We start from the raw sequence: 6,731 nt of genomic DNA, 5'->3' as shown, positions 1-6,731 counted from the left end.
ACTCTCCTAGTAAGGAAGATTTCACAAGGTCAGCCATCAGGTATAGCATCTTCCTGATTAACTTTTCCTGATAATTCTTTGGCATATTCTATAACTCAGAAATACTCTATACCTTCATAATGGTTTTGTTGTATAAGAAGCTCTGATATTTCCTGATTTAGATCTCACACAACATACACTTTCCAGTTTCAAATTTAGATTTTCCGAGACAGCCACTGACATTCCCTTTTCCGCACCCCCAAATATCCCTGAGCTGACAAATGCAAACAGTAGGAGGGATGGATTCAGCAAGGCAGTTACTCTCTCGGCATGCAATTTAATTAAAGAGTCAGCATGTATCTACAGAAAGCCACGAGTAGTAGCTAGAATGCACTAGGAATATTCCATCGGATAAAGAAAGAAGTAAGAGAAACGGGACATGAGCTGTATGTCAGGAGGCTAATGGAATGTTACAATCCTACTTTAGCGTCCCAATAAATCTCCTAGTCCAAAGGGAAAACAGACAAATTGCTGTGGTCAAAAGACTGCTCAAAATACCTACTTTGTGGAATACAGTCACAGCTCTATTATTGACCCAGGGCTAATTCTCAGACATAAAGGCAACATCTGCTCACGCAATAGACATTGGTGAACGAGTTGGATGGGAGGGCGCCGATCTGAATTATTCTAATCTATTTTTCAGACGGGTTCTGCGTTTATACTAGGTTTGCAGCATCAGCGCGATGAGAGCTTTTTCTGATTGGGAAACTTCCATTCCTAGTTGATTATGGCTGTCATTTAACAGCTGAATTAAATATAAGCATAAGAAGCAGATTTAGCTTTGTCTAAGATCACATACTAAGATTTAAGTTATCAGTTAGTATAATTTAATCAGCTCCCAAACAGATCGCTTCTTTCTCTAGAATGTAGTTATTACTATCTATAAGAATAGGAGTTATTACTTATTCACAGAAGATATGTGGCTTAAATCAGTCACTAGTGATTTTTAAAACTGCATTTTTTTTCTCCTAAGTGTAATGAAATCAGAGCCAAACCATTTAGAGAGGTCTGATTCCTACCGATGAATTTTCACCACGCAGGATTAATCCATACAAACAAAATCTTCCTTCAGAAGTGCTGGGCAAAATAAACCTGCTGGCAATAGATAATCTCATTGTTGCTGTTTCCTCACTGGCAAAATGATTCAGAACATAACTCCAAAGTAAAAGGGATGGATGTTTCATGCGACCTTCTTGTTTTTAAACTGCATGCAAAAAACAATCCAATTTTTCTGAAAGGGAAACTTTTGGGAAAAACCGCTAAAAAAAATAACTTTGTGAAAGAAAAGAAACTTAATGTGATATGGACTTAAATGAGATGCCATGGATTGTTCCGCCGATAGGGAAAAGAACTGGTGAGGAAGCTAGTTCTCCCTCGTCTGTTGTCCAACTTTCACTTATTAGAGGTCTCCAGGAGGGAGCATAATTTCTTGTCTTATAGTGAAATATAACTGTAGGGTAAATATTTACGGGAAAAGAAGATAGTTATACAACTTGTCAGTCTGAAGAGGTCTCATTTCGTTTTTTAAATACAATTCTCTTTTGTATAAAGCATTTAATGTTAATCCTTCTAGTAGTCACAAGTATTACAATATGATTTTTCATTAAGCTGGGCTGCTGCAGGCAAAACTTATTTCTTTTGGATTGTCCTCACTTGCAGAGCATCAGGTAATGAGTCTCACCCCTTTTTCTGCTATTGAAATGGCCCTTCCAAATCAGTGAAATCAGTTGAGTGGGATGTTTCATCAGAAAAACAGATGACACACTGTGGTTTTGAATATTACCCATTTATTACATTTTCTCATGTTTGATTTCTGGAAACTGGAGGCAAACTAAAAAGATTTCCTAGACCTGAAGACGTTTGACTGAATCACTTAGATGAACAAAATTACTGGACCACATTGTTTTAGGGCAAACATACAGGCAGAAGATTTGTCTGCTGCTTACCCACTGGTACAACGAAAGATATCTCCCTGATTCTCTGTACAGTCCCTGGGCTCAGGATTGCTCCCACAATGTTCACTGGCTGGCAATGTGCCATAAGGGACCAGTATGCCAGTGATAAAATTGCAGAAAGCACTGCATTGCAGCCATTCATACCTCCCTGCTCTCCACCGCACAACGTGGCATGCGCCAGAAAAAGGCCACCGGCGTAAAGAGCCAATTGTTGCCAGCAATTAATGCCCACTGGTGGAATTTCACAGCTCATGAGCAGAAGTAAGAAAACTACCCCCCATAATATCTTGTGTGCAAGAATTCAATATCAGACATTTCTGCTTCCATAACATAAAATGTCATCATGGGGTTCATAACCTGATTCTACATGTCCTGAAAGCTGTATTACCCTTTGCAAAGCTGAAGCCCCAAAAGTTTGTGTGTTAAGTGCCACCACCTGTGAGTGCAGAATTCTGATCTGGTGGCATTTTACACCCACCTGCCTTTCACAAAGGATAAGAGACTACGCAAGTGCAGGTGCGGAGTAAGGAGGTCAGTTGCAACAGCGCCTCCTCTCATAGATTGAACGGATCATTTGGATTTTCAATTATCCCTGGACAACAGTAAAAGTGAACGTGAAATGGTATTTTTTGTGCCTGCCATCAGGAAAGACGAATGATTGTGTCCGGAAAACACCTAAACAGTATTTTCAACTGAAGCCAAACGTGCTATTTTAAAGCAAAAATATAGAAAAGAGATTATTCATAACTACAAAACAGGGTTTAAGTATTGCCAGGTGACGCGTTCTGCCGCCTACGGTTCCCTTTTTCGACTTCAATTTTTAATTTCTTTGAAACAATAAACTTGCACTATGTGGCTCTTCTATTCAAAGTACTCTGAGTAGAGTATTTTAACCTCTGAAGATTCTGTGACTAAATCTAGAAACTTGCTCAGATAATATGAAGGGATGGGTTCCATGTCCCAAAAGAGCGCTGGCAAAACCCGAAGAAAAGGGGAAGCAGGGGAAGGGGGAAGAAACTGAGCCAAAAAACAGCAGGCTGCAGCCATATTTTCTTCCCTACATTCTTGTGTGAAATCATGAAAAAGTTTTTATGGACATTAAATAATAGCTGCCGCGAGAAGCAGGTTTAATTGCCACCGCCAACAGACACCTATTCAATTGCCACGTACTGTAGATGGCATGGTTCTTGATGCATGACAGAATCACACTCATGTTCACATGGTGAACTATTCTTAATTACATTTCTCTGCGCTGTGGTGGCACAAATAGGGTTTTCACAGACCTCAAAGATAAGTAGTGCAGCGAGTTGGGTTTAACTTGGATTGTCTGACATTGTGTATGTTCCATTCTACAATTTTGATAATTATAAGTGGACGCGCTGGTAACATCACTTAAGTATTAAGTTGCCCAAACTCTCCTATTATATAATGATACAGCATGGCAGAGGGCAGCATAAGAGTGTTTTACAGGGCCTTATTCCCTGCCAAGGGAGGAAGGTTTGCTTTAGATTTAATCTAGAACAGCTGCGGCCAATTAGAGCACCTGACCTCCAGTTAGAGCACCTGAACTCATCATGGATATAAACCTGCTTCAGTGCAGACAGGTTGTGGTATTGAAGGAGAAAGGTTGGATGGAGGCAAGAGTGGGCAGAATTGCAGAAAGGAAGAGTTTGTCCAGGATGAGGAAATAAGAAGGTCTTTGGAGGGAGTGTCTGCGGTGGATTTTGGGAAGCCAAACAGAAACCCTAGTAAAGGGCACCAGGCTTGTATAAGAGAGAAGGTGAGAAGCCATTTTTACTTCATCAAGCTGACGGGTATTGAAGAGGGAAGTAACCAGGGGAAGAAACCGCTAAGGTCAAGTGGTTCACCACAACCCCGGGCCACTTGGGTTGGGACCGTGGAGTAGAGGCGGCCCGAGGTCCACTCTCTCTCCACTCCCCTCCTCAAGGACACTAGGGGAGTGATTAAGAATGGTTTCAGAGGCAAGCAATATCACGCCGCCTGAACATCTACCCCGAGAGAAGAGAATGCGCGAGACCCTCAGAGAACAAGTACCGGCAATTTGCCACAGGTATTAGAACCCTGTTTTTCATCGATTTCAATAGATTCATAGACTCTATGGAACTGGAAGGGACCTCGGAGAGGTCGGATCGATGTCCACTGGCCCTGCCCTCATAGCCAGGACGCAATATACTGTCTAGACCTCCCTGATCAGACATTTATCTAACCACTCTTAAATATCTCCATGAAGATGAGATTTCCACAATCATCGCCCAATAAAAAAATAAAACAATAGAAAAGAAAAAGAAGAAACACGGGGCATATGTTATTCGCAGGTTTAACTACCTCGACAGTTAGGAAATTTTCTAATGTCCAACGCGTGTAAAATCAATCTATGCTGCAGGTTTTAAGCCGCATATGCTTTCTGTCTTATCATTAGAGCTAAAGGTGACAAGTTTTCTCGCTCCTCCTATGACACTCTTTAGATACCTGAAAACTGCTATCAAGGTCCCAGTCTGCAGGTCTTCTCTCGTTTTTCCAAATAAAGTAAACCCAATTCTTTCAACCCTTCCTTCATAGGTCATCGTTGCCTCAAGGCGCTTTAATTGCATGGTCATTGTTGCTCTTCTCTGGACCTCTCCAATTTCTTCACATCTTCTGAAATCGGTGCCAGAACTGGACAGCAATACTCCAGTTGAGGCCTAGACCAGCCGCCAGAGTAGAGCGGAGAATGACTTCTCGTGTCTTTTCAACACACCTGTTAATGCATCTCCAGAATCACGTTGCTTTTGTTTTGCAACAGGATCACACTTGTTGACTCAATATTAGCTTGTGTGCCACGATGACCCTAGATCTCTTTCTGCCGTACTCCTTCCTAGACCAGTCTCTTCTCCCATTCTGTATGAAATGTGAAACTGATCGTTCTTCCTAAGTGGAGCACTTTGCATTTGTCTTTATTGAACATTCGATTCCAGTTTCAGTTGCTTATAACTTTGGGCAGACTACCTCACTCACCCTCCTCATTTGCCGTGCCTTTCGCAGCCCACACATCACACTGCCACCTATATGTCATTCCCTCCATCCGCCGTCTACGCCACTTGCACCCAACACAGTTTTGGGGGTTCAGAGGCTGGATTGGAGGGAGGAGCAAGGACGGTGCGCTCGTGAGGGAGCGGGCAACTCGAGCGGCCAAGCACGCGGGGTGAGTGTTGGCAGAGGGGGTGCAAGTGGCGGCGGGCCTAGGGCAGAGCCACGGGGTCAGCACGCATCTGCAGCCACTTTTGAAAAGTCAGCACCTGTGGATGCAGGAAATTAAGATAACTTCCATCTTCTGTCTTCATTCAATTGAAAGTCAACTGACCGACGATTTCCACTGGACAGCCTGCATAAAACCTTTTCCTCTGCCTGAGCTGCACTAATGGCTTATGCGAGCACGCAAGTAAAATTGGCAAGTTCTTGACAAGATAACACTATCCTATTAAAAAATAGGCTTATTCATGATATCCTCAAAGATATGTGTAACTCTATAGTGGGATATACAGGAAAAGAGTGAGGAAAAAGGAATTGGGTGGCACATCATCATTTAGGCCATCAGATGAAGGGTGAGCCGAGGCAGGCTGAGGGGTGGGAGAGTATTGTTATAGACTGGGTGAAATTTGTTATGGGTAAATAACAACCTCGTTCAGACTGATGATGACACCATGCTTCATGTTACGATAGTTAAGAAACACTTATGGCACTCCTCAAACAAATCCTAATAGAATTCGTGCTAGAAACTACTAGGGTGATGTCTACTATGAGTCTAGTGAAGAGGCTGTGGCCACACAACTAACTGGCTGCCAGAGCGCTATTTGACTAAGAAGGGGTTCCATTTGATCTGGGTAATTCACCTTCCTTGCTGGTGGTACTAGGAATGATGCGAAAGTAGCTAACATTGTAGAGTGTAAGGTCTGGCTTAACTGTTGTGCTTAGGGGTGTGAATTTTTCACACCCGACTGACATACAGAGTCAATCAATTTTAAGTGTAAAATAGTCAGCAGGGTTCCCTGGCTTTATCACCAGTTGGGTTAGTGCATGTAGGGAGCCCAGAACATACAGAAATGAGAACAGAGAGAGGACAGATGAAAAAAAACAAGCCAAGCCATAGCATAGTCAAGGAATACACTTGGATCCTGGAAAAGTGTGTCTGCTGGCACAGAGGCTAGGGTTTGTAAGCTAAAAAATGCGCCTTTGTCCTTGGTAGGTTTCTTGCCATTTTGGAAAAGCAGGACTTTGTATTTCCTCGTACCAAGATTGCATCCAAAAAACCAGACTGCATCAATTTTCTACTCCTCGCTGAACATACGCATACCTCTGACAATTCAGAGGCAACTATAATATCATAGATTATCGTGCTGAGAATCTCATGCCCTTAATATAAATGCATTATTCATCAAAAACATTGTGTGTGAGGTTCACTTAACAATGGGAAACTGAGCAACAGAGAAATTTCAACTTGTTCCAAAGTAAGAATAGTGAGGCAATGACAGAAAAAAAAGTAGATTTCAGTGAAATTGGTCGAGATCCAGAAAATCCATGCTCTGTTCTTTCTGTATGCTGACTCACTTTTATATCAAGACAAAAGATTCCAGGGACTAGATCCCTCACGAAATTACCAAAATATGCAGGGCCTGACAATCAGACAAAGCATAATGCAGACACACTGAAAGGCAAAAAAAGGTGCAGGAGCAGGGCCAA

This window comes from Chelonoidis abingdonii, chromosome 7 (genome assembly GCF_003597395.2).
Source record: "Chelonoidis abingdonii isolate Lonesome George chromosome 7, CheloAbing_2.0, whole genome shotgun sequence".
In the NCBI taxonomy this organism is placed as follows: Eukaryota; Metazoa; Chordata; order Testudines; family Testudinidae; genus Chelonoidis; species Chelonoidis abingdonii.
Note: the sequence above shows the minus strand (reverse complement) of the source record.